Below are 13,060 nucleotides of genomic sequence, written 5' to 3'. Positions count from 1 at the left end.
TATGTCCTTCCAGCCTGACTGAACCACTGATAATTACTCTCTGGGAGCGGTTTTCCAACTAGTTTTGCACCTCCTTTATAGTTGCTCCATCTAGGTTGCATTTCCCTAGTTTGTTAACGAGAAGGTCGCGTGAGACTGTATCAAAAGCTTTATTAAAGTCAAGATAGACCACGTCTACTGCTTCGCTCCTGTCCACCAGGCTTCTTACCCTGTCAAAGCAAGCTATCAGGTTGGTTTGACACAATCTGTTCTTGACAATTCCATGCTGACGGTTACTTATCACCTTATTATCTTCTAGATGTTTGCAAATGGATTGTTTCATTATTTGCTCCATTATATTTCTGGGTACAAAAGTTAAGCTGATTGGTCTGTAATTCCCTGGGTTGCCCTTATTTCCCTTTTTATAGATTGGCACTGTATTTGCCTTTTTCCAGTCTTCTGGAATCTGTCCTGACTTCCATGACTTTTCAAAGATAATAGCTAATGGCTCAGAAATGTCCTCAGTCAGCTCCTTGAGTATTCTAAGATGTATTTCATAAGCCCTGGTGATTTAAGACATCTAATTTGTTTAAATAATTTTTAACTCTCCCCTCCCATTTTAGCCTCTTTTGATCCTACCTCATTTTCACTGGTATTTACTATGTTAGACATCTAATGACCACCAACCTTCTTGGTGAAAACTGAAAGAAAGAAAGAAGTCATTAAGCACCTCTACCATTTCAAGACTTTTGATTATTATTCCCCCCACCCCACCCCATTGAGTAACAGATCTACCCTGTCCTTGGTCTTCCTCTTACTTCTAATGTATTTGTAGAATGTTTTCTTGTTACCCTTTATGTCTCTACCTAGTTTGAGCTCGTTTTGTGCCTTGGCCTTTCTAATTTTGTGCCTACATACTTGTGTTATTTGTTTATATTCATCCTTTGTAATTTGACCTAGTTTCCACTTTTTGTAGGACTCTTTTTCTTGATTTTTAGATCATTCAAGATCTCCTGGTTAAGCCAGGGTGGTCTCTTGCCATTCTTCCCATCTTTCCTATGCAATGGAATAGTTTGCTCTTGTGCCTTTAATAATGTCTCTTTGAAAAACTGTCAACTGTCTTCAGTTGTTTTTCCTTTTAGACTTGCTTCCCATGGGATCTTACCTACCAACTCCCTGAGTTTGCTAAAGTCTGCCTTCTTGAAACCCACTGTCTTTATTTTGCTGGTCTCCCTCCTACCATTCCTTAGAATCATGAACTCTCTCATTTCATGATCACTTTCCCCCAAGCTGCCTTCCACTTTCAAATTCTCAACCAGTTTCTCCCTATTTGTCAAAATCAGATCTAGAACAGCCTCTCCCCTAGTAGCTTTCACCAGCTTCTGAAATAAAAAATTGTCTTTAATGCATTCCAGATCCTGTGGCTAACACAGGAAAGAATTGCTTTCCATTAATCCTGCAGCAGAAAATAGGAGAACATGGCTGTTGTGATTTAAGGAGATCCTGTTTAGATACCAGACCACAGAGGTGTTTCATGGTGGCAGAGGCTAGCACCCCCTCAGGGGAAGTATGATGAGTCTGATCTAGTTTTTGCCCCCATGCTTTGTTCCACGCAGGCTGAGTGGGGTCTGTGGCTGTGGCCTGTAAGAGTCTAGTCTCCTGTGGGCTGCAATAGTTTGGTCTAATTTTAGGTGTTGGCCTTGGTGTGCAGGTGCTGAGTGTGTTGGTGGCCTGTGATATAGAGGAGGTCTGACTGGGTGATCTCTTGGTCCCTTCTGGCCTAAAACTCTAAATTTAGCTGGTGTAGGACATACCTGTCATTTTGGGTTTAGGTTAAGCCTTGCTGGATGCTGTGAACCCCATGATCAACACTCATTGAGAGAACCGGAGCTCCCTCCATTCCTCTGACTCTGTTTCTTTCACCAATATTGTCACAGAACACGGTTACTGGTTAGGAATCAGCTTTCTTGGAGCCTTTTATCCATTGTGGACAATGTGATATTTCAGGACATGGTTTGACACATGTTCTTACTCCTTGTGACCTGACTTCCATTTATCTATGATGGTCAGTTCAGAAATTACAGTACTAAGAACCAGGTAACATTCATTGATATATGCAATTACAGGTGTTAATTAGAGCTGAACAAAAGTTTTAATTCGAAAAGTATTTTGAGGAAATTTGGCCAGTTTTGAAAAACAGATTTTTTGTGTGAAAATGTTTGGATTTTCTTGAGATTTTTGCATTATTACAAAATTTGCAACTTAGCCTTTTATTTGGGGAGGGAGGGAATCTTATTATGTATTGTTTTTTGGGTTCTATTCTATGTTGCTTCTTACTCATCACCATAATATCACGATTCTTTCTGCTTTGCCAATTTTGAGCCCTCAGCTTAATCACATGGTAGCATTTTCAAAAGTGAAAATATTCATTTTGTAAAATCCCAACTTTCAAAATTAAAAGACAGGTAATGCAAAATTTTGAAAAATGAAAAAATTGTTCATTTCAGAAAAAATCAACAAAACAGACACCTCTTTGATATTTTGATTTAATGTTCAAATGTATTTTCCAGACAGTTCTAGTGTTCGTGTACTGATTAGCGGAACTACTCATCCAGTGAGCAATCCTTACTGTCAGACCAGTTGCATTAGAGCTATGCATAGACCAAGAAAAGAAGTAATGATGCATTTGCTATCAATACACTGCACATCTTTAGTGTGCTGCTGGAATGTTGCACACGCCTTCAGCCAGAAGCTGCCTCATCCTCAGGAGTTACTAGCCCCGTTAACACTGAAAAGCAAAGTGGGTCTTGGAGCCACCCCCGTGTGAGCTCAGTGCAATGAACAGCCAGACTCACATGGGCGGGGCTGGGCCCCAGTGAGAGGTGCTATCTCCCCCCATACCATATCTCAGGGACACAGCGTGATTGGGGAGTAGACCCAGAAGAAAGGGTGGAGCTGCCCAGTGAAAGAGGAGGTGAAAATGTAGATTGGGGCCTCTATACCAAGCTGATAAAATGACACCAGGCCCCGCTCATCGTCCAGATACACTCCGATTTTCCCAGGGCTCCCAGTCAGGGGCAGGAGCATATCTGGGCAAGTGCGAGCCCGGTAATGGCTCCCACACTGATCCACGGCCCAGATCCTCTCCTCAGGAGAAAACTTGATCCAGCCCTTCCTCCTGACAGATTCTTTGGCCACGCCCACAGCCCAGGTCCTCCCACCCCCAACGTCTACCTCCCAGTAGTGTCTCCCCGAGGCAAACCCTTCCGAGCCCAGCACGCAGGTTTCACAGTCAAATCTCTCAGGGTTGTCAGGAATGTCCTGCTGCAGGCCCCTCCATTTCACAGATCGCCGATTCTCAGAGACCACGAGGCTGGGATGAGCCGTGTCTGGATCCAGAATCACCATAGCTGCAGAGAGGAACGGAGCATCAGGGGCAGAGCCCAGCTCTGTCTTTTCTAGGACACTGTCTGATTTCCAGCCTCTACCTCTCGGGGACCTGCTTCTCTGCATTTCACTGCAGCTCTCCTCCCAGGCAAAAGGGGCAAATAGTTCCCCTGCAAGAGCTGGAGATGCCTCTAGCTCCCATTGGGCCTGTCTGTAACCTCTACAGAGGCCCCAATAAGGAACGAGCTCAGGTGTTACACACACGGACATCATTTCTACCATTAAAAGAACTCAGTAGTCACCTACCACAAAATCTGTGCTCTGGGGCTGCTACCATGTCTCCACAGCTAAGACAGCAACTGAGTTTCCAGTCTACATCTGAGTGGGAGCCCTCTATTCTAATACCCACAAAGTCGTATCAGACTCAAATTTGGTAGATTTGGTCCAGGTCTGAGGTAGAATTTTTCTACCATATTTGAACTGAATTAGCCAAAGGGCTACTGATTGACAACTCTGTAAAAACAGAGATTTCACCAGAGTCCAAAAAGCATTAAGACAATTACCCGCAGCCAGTTAAGGTAATTTACACAGTTTCCTAGAACCCTTCTAGTTCATGAAGTTAATTAATAACAACACAACACATGAGAATTCACCATATGTGTCCAGTAAAACCCCAACTCTGAACCATAATTACCAACGGCTGCAAGCACCTACCCCCTGGAATTGACAGCAGGTAAGTTCCCGGCCTTAGGAGCACTCTGACTTATTGCAGTTACACTGGAGAGCTCGGGACTCCATACTTAAGTGTGAGCATTTGTTTTATGCAAGTAAACTGGGGACGAATCTGGCATTTTCATTGACCATACTGCTCTTTCCCTGTGATTTCTGGCATGTGCGCATCTGCTGGGCAGCAGAGTGGTGCAGGAGGTCTGACATTAAAATACCAGCTTCACTTACCTGCATTTTTGCTGACTTTACTCCAGCCTGAAATCAAACACACCAAGAGGTGAGCACTCCCCGGAGCACGGACTGCCGGCAAAGGACACAATGTCATCTGGGGTGGGGGAAAGGGGACACATGGCACTTACCAAGTTCGGCCAGGGATTTCTCTGCAAACAGAGAGACATGGATATGCAGTCAGTTCTACAACAGCTCCTGGGTTAGGGAATGTGCCTTTAAAGGACCACTTTGCCCTCTCCACTGTGCTCTCTGCTGCCCTCTTCCCGCCCAGGTCTCCTGGCCTGAGCTCCATCCTCATAGAGCGCTTAGTGGCTTTGGGCTCTGTCGATTACACCCCCCTTCTTGGCATCTGACCCTCGCTGGGCTCCTATGGCCCTGCCCTAGCTGGGCTCACCTGTGGTGTAGTGTCCACACTCCCCATGTGCCAGGCAGCTTGGAGAGGGGCTAGGTCCTGATTACATGGAAGTGAGGGTTTAATCTAACCCATGGCCCTGGACACTGGATATGGACATTCCCCTGTGTGCAGATTTTAAAGGAAGGGGCTGAAATCAGGCTTATGATACTTGAGGGCTGGAAAAAATGCCTGACTGCGAGAGACTGACTTATAATAACGGGATTATTCACACACGTAAAGTTAAGCCTGTAGCTAGCTGAACTGGGGCCCTGAGCTCTGTGGGCCTCAGTTCCCTGAGTGTAAAGCGGGAGAAGAAAGGGTTCCTCGCCTTGTGCGGTAACTGCAGTTCTTCGAGGTGTGTGTTACTCCATGCTCTGTGTACTCACAGCCCGGCGCCTCACATCGGAGATTTCAGGCCGCCGTTTCTGTTCGGCCCCCACATCTGCTCTCCCCAGCTCGTGCTCCACATTAGGTCAATGTAGCGCTGTGCAGACAAACTGCCCCCGGTTCCTTCTCCACCACAGAGCTCATAGGTCAGAGCTGCAGAGCAGAGGGGAAGGGGGGCGAGTAGTGCAGCACCCACAGGGACACATCTCAGAGAGCGACAGGCACGGCACCAGGTGAGGGACCCTTTCTCCTTCTTGCAGCAGTGGCTCTGTGGGCGTCTCGGCGACTCGGCAGCCGTACCCGTGACGGAGGGGTGGGGTTTCAGAGTCGAGTCTAGTCCTGAGCATCAGACATTGGAATAAAATATAGCAGAGGATGCAGGGGTGCCGGAACTGGGGGGATCAAGGGGCCAGGCCCTCCCCCCACTTTTTGCCAGCTGTAAAGGCAAGTGACGGTGGGGAGAGGAGTGAGCAGCAGGCGGGGTCTTGGGGGGAAGAGGGAGTGATGCTGGGGTTTGGGGGAAGGGTCGGTGCAAGGTCAGGGGCTTGGGGAGAAGAGGTAGTGTGAGGTCAGGGCCTTGGGGGCAATGGGTGGTGTGAGCACAGGGAGAAAGGGAGGGCAGGGCCTCAGGCGGGGCATGGCATGTGGGGTGCAGCCACAGTTCAGGTGCCTGTGGGCCCCTCACACACTTCTAAGGGGCCTCTGCTGAGATGTGGGTGACTGCAGGATGTTCAGCAAATGTGTGAGCAGATGTCCACGTTTCTGCTCTGCACGTGTCTGTGATCGGAACATTCCTGAGCAAGGCTGTGCAAGTGGAGAGAGATCTCCTGGGGTGAGTTTGAACCGTACAGGAAGGTGGAATGCCATAAGTGTGATAGCAAGGGGTAACGCAGTCTGATATCCATCTCGAGAGTCTTTGTTTAGCGATTGAGGGTCCCTTAGATCTGTCTGCAATGGAGAGAAGTAGTCTGCCAGATTTCCTGAAGGGCTTAATCCTCATCAAATAAAAGGACTCTCCCGACATTGAGAGTGTGTAGTGTCACCTCCCTTTTATCCTGGTGTGGTTTTGGAAAGAAAGTGGGGAGATGGATTAAACCGGTTTATGTGGAAGTGTGAAGATATTTTCAGTAGGAACGTGGGGTACAGTCATAATGTAACCTTATCTTCTAAAACAACTGTAAATAGGGGGTATACCAATAGAGCCTCTATCTCTCCCACTCTCCGTGCAGACATAATGGCCACTAGGATTGTAGTTTCCATAGAGAGGTGTAGAAGAGAGCAGGAGGCCATGGGTTCGAAGGGAAGTCTTGTAAGAAACCGAAGGACGTCGTTGAGGTCTCATGCCAGTGTAGAACATCTGATTGTGAAGACTGCAAAGAGCTACAAAAGGATCTCACAAAACTGGATGACTGGGCAACAAAATGGCAGATTAAATTTAATGTTGATAAATGAAAAGTAATGCATATTGGAAAACATAACCCCAACTGTACATATACAATGATGGGGTCTAAATTAGCTGTTGCCACGCAAGAAAGAGATCTTGGAGTCATTGTGGATAGTTTTCAGAAATCATCCACTCAATGTGCAGCGGCAGTCAAAAAAGCAAACAGAATGTTGGGAATCATTAAGAACGGGATCGATAATATGACAGAAAATATCATGTTGTCCCTATATAAATCTGTGGTTCAACCACACCTTGAATACTGCGTGCAGATGTAGTCGCCCCATCTCAAAAAAGATACATTGGAATTGGAAAAGGTTCAGAAAAGGGCAACAAAAATGACTAGGGGTATACAATGGCTTCCGTACGAGGAGAGATTAATAAGACTGGGACTTTTCAGTTTGGAAATGAGGTGACTAAGGGGGGAATATTATGGAGTAAATAACACTTCCTTATTTACTTTTTCTATACCACTCATGATTTCATAGCCCTCTTTCTCATAATACAAGAACAAGGGGCCACCAAATGAAATGAATAGGTAGCGGCTTAAAACAAACACAAGAAAGTATTTTTTCATGTAACGCACTGTCAACTTCCGGAACTCCTTTCCAGAGGGTATTGTGAAGGCCAAGATTATAATGGGGTTCAAAAGGGAGCTAGATAGATTCATGGCAGCTAGGTCCATCAATAGCTATTAGCCAGGATGGGCAGGGACGGTGTCCCTAACCTCTGTTTGTCAGAAGCTGGGGATGGGGCGACAAGGGATGGATCACGGCATGATTCCTGTCTGTTCATTCCCTCTGGGGCACCTGGCACTGGCCACTGTCGGCAGATGGAGACTGGGCTAGATGGACCTTTGGTCTGACCCCGTCTGGCCGTTCTTATGCTCTTATGTTCACAACAACATCTCAGCAGCTCACCTCTTGGGCACACAGAACACTCCTGCGGACACTCTCAGCAGGAACTTTTCCCAGGATCACAAATGAGAAATAGACCTTTCCATTCTCCACAGCATATTTCTACGTTGGGGAGTCCCAAAGATAGACTTATTCCCCACAGCCAGAAACAAGCCGGAGCTGTCCTGGGTCATCACTCTCTCGGAGATGCCTTTCTCCTACATTGGAACACAGGTCTCCTCTATGCCTTTCCTCCAATTCCTCTAATGTCAAAGGTCTTGCTTGAGGAAAGAAAAGAAAGGGCCAGGGTTATACTTATAGATCCCTTGTGGCCATGACAAATATGATTCCCATACCGTACTCAACTGGCGATTTGCATGCCAATCACTCACCAGCCTGTTCCTCATCTCCCCTCTCAGGATACTGGCAAGGTCCATCACCCCAATCTACAGGTTCTCCAACTCAATGCTTCCAACGCTTAGAAATGACCTGCTCTGAGTATGTAAAGACCATGTCTATTCAATAGTGGAAGAGATTCCAGCTCTGGTGTGACTGGAAACATGTCACCCCTACATCCTCTCCACTACCACTTGTGGTAGATTGCATCCTAGAACTGAAAATGTCAGGGTTATTGCTACGCTCCCTGGAAGTGCATCTCAATGCCATCACTGCCTTCCATCGTAAGATGACAACAAGATGATGTCTCAGGGCATGAGTAAACCTTGCCACAAATAAGAACATAAGAACAGCCAGACTGGGTCAGACCAAAGGTCCATCAAGCCCAGGATCCTGTCCTCCGACAGTGGCCAATGGCAGGTGTCCCAAAGACCTCTATCATATCCCTCCTTCGTCACCTCTTTACCAAGCTGAAAAGTCCCAGTTTTATTAATCTCTCCTCATACGGAAGCCGTTCTACGGGGTGGTGAATGCACCAGGTCCAGAGTTTCACTGCCTTGGTACAAAGGGAAGGTCAGCGTGCCCTTCCCTAGTGATTTATGTAAAACATACATGCAGTGTTCTCTATCATAATCTTAATATGCTTCCCCCGGTCAGTGGGAGGAAATGTGAACAAGCTTCCCTGATTGCTCTGAGTTCCAGTAAGTAGATATGCAATGTGGATTCGAAGGGGAACCATTTGCCTTGACTAATGTTGGTGTCCAGGGGGGCTCCCCATCCCAGTAGGTATGCATCTGTTGTTATTATTAACGTTGGGGGTGGTTGAGTGAAGGGAACTCCTGAGCAGACATTGTGAGGGTCTTTCCACCAGTTGAGGGAGTTTTTGACTGTTGCGGGCATCAATAGAAGTTTGTTTATACTGTGTGTGCTTGGTATGTGCTGAACCACCACTGAAGCCCGTACATGTGGAGTCTCACGTGATTTATTACAAAGGTGCCTGCCACCATGTGTCCAGGTAGTTGAAGACTATTTCTGACCAAGGTTTGAAGGTTGGCCTGTCCTGTTGAGATTAAGTTGTCTCAGGTGTTGAACCTGCATAAGGGGAGGAAGGCTTTGGCCTCTGCTCCATCTAGGTAGGGCCCTATAAATTCCAGATGTTATACCGGAGATAATATGGTCTTTTGGATGTCTACTTTTAGAGGCAGTTGGAGGAATAGGTCCATAGTCTTTTGTGGGGGCATCAAAGCATCATCAAAGGAGCATGCCTTGAGCAGGCAATCATCCAGATACAGGGATATTATCACTCTTTGGTTGCGAAGGAGCACCACAACCATAGAAAGGGCCTTTGAGAACACTCTGGGTGCAGACAATGAAAGTGGTCTTGTCCCAGAGTGAATACTAGACACCTTCTGTGGATCGCGATATGGAAGTAAGCATTTTGTAGGTCAAGGGTCAAGAACCAGTCCCCATGGTCCGGAGATGGGATTATTGCTGCCAAAGTCACCTTCTTGAAGCGTTGTATCTTTACAAATCTGTGGAGTGATCTTAGATCCAGAATGTGTCTCCAATCACCATTCTTTTTCAGTATCTGGAAGTACTTGGAGTTGAAGCCCTTCCCACTGTGTTGAGTAGGAACTGGTTCTACAGCACCTAGGTTCAGAAGATAACTTGTTTCCTGATGTAAAAGCTGCTCATGAGAAGGGTTCCTGAGGAGGGTCGGGGGGGAGCGGTAGGCAGGAGTGAGGGAGGTAAAATGGATCAAATATCCTGTGGAGATGATCTCCAAAACCCACTTGGTCCCAGTTTTGATGAAAAAGAGTAAGGCAGTTGCCAAAGCAGTGGTGATGTTTGTGTTTTTGCAGCAAATTAAAATGGTGGTGGTAACTCGGGTCCTCAAACAACACATTAAAAATTGTGCATAGATGTAGATGGCTGTGATGTTGATGACTGTGGGGGAGTTGATCTTCACTTTTGTATTCATTGTGTTTTCTGTTGGGGTTCATAATGCCTTTGGGGAGGAGAAAATTGATGAGGCTGGGATCTCTGTGTCATCTGTTATTTATTATATCTTCTTTTTTGTGCAGGTGCATAAATTCTCAGTGAATGCAAAGTGGCTCTAGAGTCTTTTAGTATGTGGAGGAATTCATCCATTTTCTCTTCAAATAATTTGGATCCTTCAAATGGAAGGTCCTCCACAGTAGACTGGACTTTCCTTGGAAAGCCAGAAAGGTGAAACCAGGAAGCTCCGCATGCCCACTGCTGTTGAGATGAAGCAAGCAGCTGTGTCAGCGGTGTTTAGAGAGAGGCCTGCAACAATGTCCTGGCAAGAAACTGACCCTCAGTAGTGATCACCTGAAACTAATTGGAGATGGTCAATGAAGGTGTTTAATGTAGAATAATTGATATGGTTGTATTTTGCCATAAGAGCTTGGTAATTAGCAATCTTAAATTGCAGGGTCACCTAAGAATATGATTTTCAAGCTGTTTTAAGTTCTGTCATAGGGTGTTGATTTAGCATGGTGCTTTCTGCCATGTTCATTTACAGCATCGATTACAAGGGATTTTAGGAATGGGTGGGAAAATAAAAAATCCAAGTCTTTAGAGGGAACATAATATTTTTATCCGCTCTCTTGCATGTGGGATGTACTGTGCCACATAGTCTTTGCTGGGTCCAGCGATACCTTGTTAATAGTGAGTGCAATACAGGCTGATGATGAAGGGTGTAGGATGTCGAACAGCTTGAGTTGCAACACCTTGACTTCTTCCAGTGGAATTTGTAGAGAATCCACTTCTCTCTTGATGAAGTCTTGAAATGGTTTGAAATCATTTGCCAGAGTTGGTGGGGGAGGCATAACAGCTTCATCAGGAGAGGATGAAGAGACGTTAGTCACTGGAGTAATCCCTTTGTCTCATCTCACTGCCTGTTCTCCTCCTGTGGATCAGGAGACCTAGACAGAGAAGCAGTAGGAGATTGCCTTCTCCTATCCTGATGAGCAACACTAGGGCCCTCAAGAATTGGGGTCTATAGGCCAGCATGGCCACTGGGGTGGTGCAAAGGGCATTGAGGGGTGCACCCAAGCGTGTCCATACCAACTGTGTGGGTCATGTCTCTCATGGTGGTAAGCTGGCTCTGCAGAGGTTTCTGGGTGATTCGCTCCCTGGTAGTGGGACAGAGAGCCTTCCAAGGAGACTGAGGAGAATCTGTCATCCTCCTCCTCCTCCTCGTCACCGGGAAGAGGTGGAGCTGTCATGGATGCTGTGGGAGACTCCACTGGTACTGCATGTGTGTCTGGGCACTGAGATGTGGTCAGCACCAAGAATGTGTCGGTGCTGAACCGGGGCGACTCAGGCATCTCTGAAACCAGCAAGTCTTTAGGCAAATGAAATTCCTGTGATACCAGAATAACAGGTGGCATCGTTGAGGTAAGCTGAGCAGACATGGCTCATGTAGAAGGAGCTGACAGGAGTGGGAGTCTTTTGCACTCTGATAAATGGCCGGTAGTGTTGTTCTGGTCTTCTGAAGAGCCGAAGCACTTGGTATCGAGGCCCTAGAGCGCTCTATCGGAGATGAGCTAGAGGAGCTGGTTCTCTCTCTACCACCCCTTTCCCCCCAATGGTACCAAACTCCCATAGCCTGTGCCCCTTGGGTTTTTAGGCTTACTGGTGGTACCAGTGGCTGAGGAGCCAGTCGTCTCGTGGGTACCCCGTTGTAGATCAGTCAGTACCAGGGTGGTTGATCTTGTTAGGGATCATTTCTTTGTGGTAGATTCTCTACCCACTGACTTGTAGCCTGATTTTTTGTGGCTTTTTGAGAGGAATCCAAAAATTTCCTCTTCCAAGCTGCCATATTGTGCTGAGCCGAGGAAGTAGATGGAATCGGCCACTTTGGGGACTCTTGTACGGGGGTGTGTGTCCCAGGGCCAGGGTCAGAGGCTGATCCGACTGAACTTTCCATCATTAGTAGTCATAGTTTTAGTTAAAGGTTATTCCTAGCTTTTAATTTCATGCAGAAAGTACACTCTTAAGGCATGTGTGACTCTCCAAGACAGCAAATGCAGTGGGAATGTACATCACTGACTGGAATTGGTTCTCGGCAGGAGAAACAGCACTTAAACCTGGAAGAGCCAGGCATACCCTGTCCAGGTTTCACTTCCCCAGAGGGAGGAGGCAAGAAAGAACTAAGGACAGGGAGTTCGCTAGTCTTATAACAAAATAAAGAGGGGGGATTATTTTATTGTTCCTTTTATTTATTTTTTTTTAAAAAAAAGGAAACAGAAGGGGAGTATGAACACTAACTGACTGAAATGCAATGAACGAACACTAATCACTCAAAACAGAAAGTAAAATATAGATGAGGTATTCTCAACTCGGGGGCTGCTGAGGCCCTGTCTCAGGTCAAGGTGGTTGAGAAGGAGCAGAGGGCAGTTTGCCCGTGCAACGCTCTATAGCCCTAATGCAGGGCCCGAGACAGGGACAGCATCTGTGGGGGCTGAATAGACACTGCTACCTAAAATCTCCGATCTGAGGCGTAGGGGCACAAACACACCTTCAGAGAAGTACCCACAGGACACTGCTCAAAGAAGAATGATACTTCCTTCCTCCCACCCTTTGTCTTATCTATTTAGCCCTTCAGGCCTTCTGCCATGTGTCTCTGCACGGTCCAGCACAACGGGGCCTCCAGTTCTCTTGTAACATCACCCATAATAATGTAACTCTGCTCAACTCACAAAAGGGCAAACCGCAGAGATTAGAAAATACGGAGCGGTGCAGAGACCTTCCTTCCTGCTGACAGTGAACCAGAGTCAAGAACATGTTGAACTAGATTTGATTCTTTGCAATTAGATGTGTAACCCACTGGCAGGGTGAGTTAAAAGTCCCCCTGTGAGTCCATCCACAGAGAATACAAGATGTTACGGCCCCTAGCAGCGGTGAACTGCACCTTTCAGAGGATCTGGCCTGAGCCAGTTGGAACCCGTTGTTGTCACGCAGAGGCTCATGTCATGCAGTGCTGACTGTGGGGTGCCGGAGACTGTGTTCAGAGGACAAGCTATTGTCTTAAGTGTGAGGGGGCTCCTGGTCCTACTTGAAGGCTCTGGGGACCCTGTAGGGAAGTGTCAGTGTGTGATCTGGGGCCTGAGAACACAGGAATGGCCAGATCAGTGGTCCAGCTAGTCCATTGTCCTGTCTTCCAACAATGGTCAGTGCCAGAGGCTTTAGAGG

At 46.8% G+C, this 13,060-nt stretch overlaps 1 long non-coding RNA gene across 1 annotated transcript; it reads right to left on the bottom strand.

The window, feature by feature from the left end:
* Nucleotides 1-3,291: 3,291 nt before the first annotated feature.
* Nucleotides 3,292-4,623, bottom strand: LOC144930011 (uncharacterized). Its single transcript, XR_013635128.1, has 3 exons — nt 4,455-4,623; nt 4,324-4,350; nt 3,292-3,389 (listed from the first exon to the last, which is right to left on the bottom strand). It is a non-coding gene; the product is annotated as an uncharacterized LOC144930011 (long non-coding RNA).
* Between the last annotated feature and the right edge of the window lie 8,437 nt (nt 4,624-13,060).

Source organism: Lepidochelys kempii, unplaced genomic scaffold (genome assembly GCF_965140285.1).
Source record: "Lepidochelys kempii isolate rLepKem1 unplaced genomic scaffold, rLepKem1.hap1 scaffold_191, whole genome shotgun sequence".
Taxonomy (NCBI): domain Eukaryota; kingdom Metazoa; phylum Chordata; order Testudines; family Cheloniidae; genus Lepidochelys; species Lepidochelys kempii.
The sequence above is the reverse complement of the archived record's forward strand: the minus strand, read 5'-3'. Positions and strand labels throughout refer to the sequence as shown.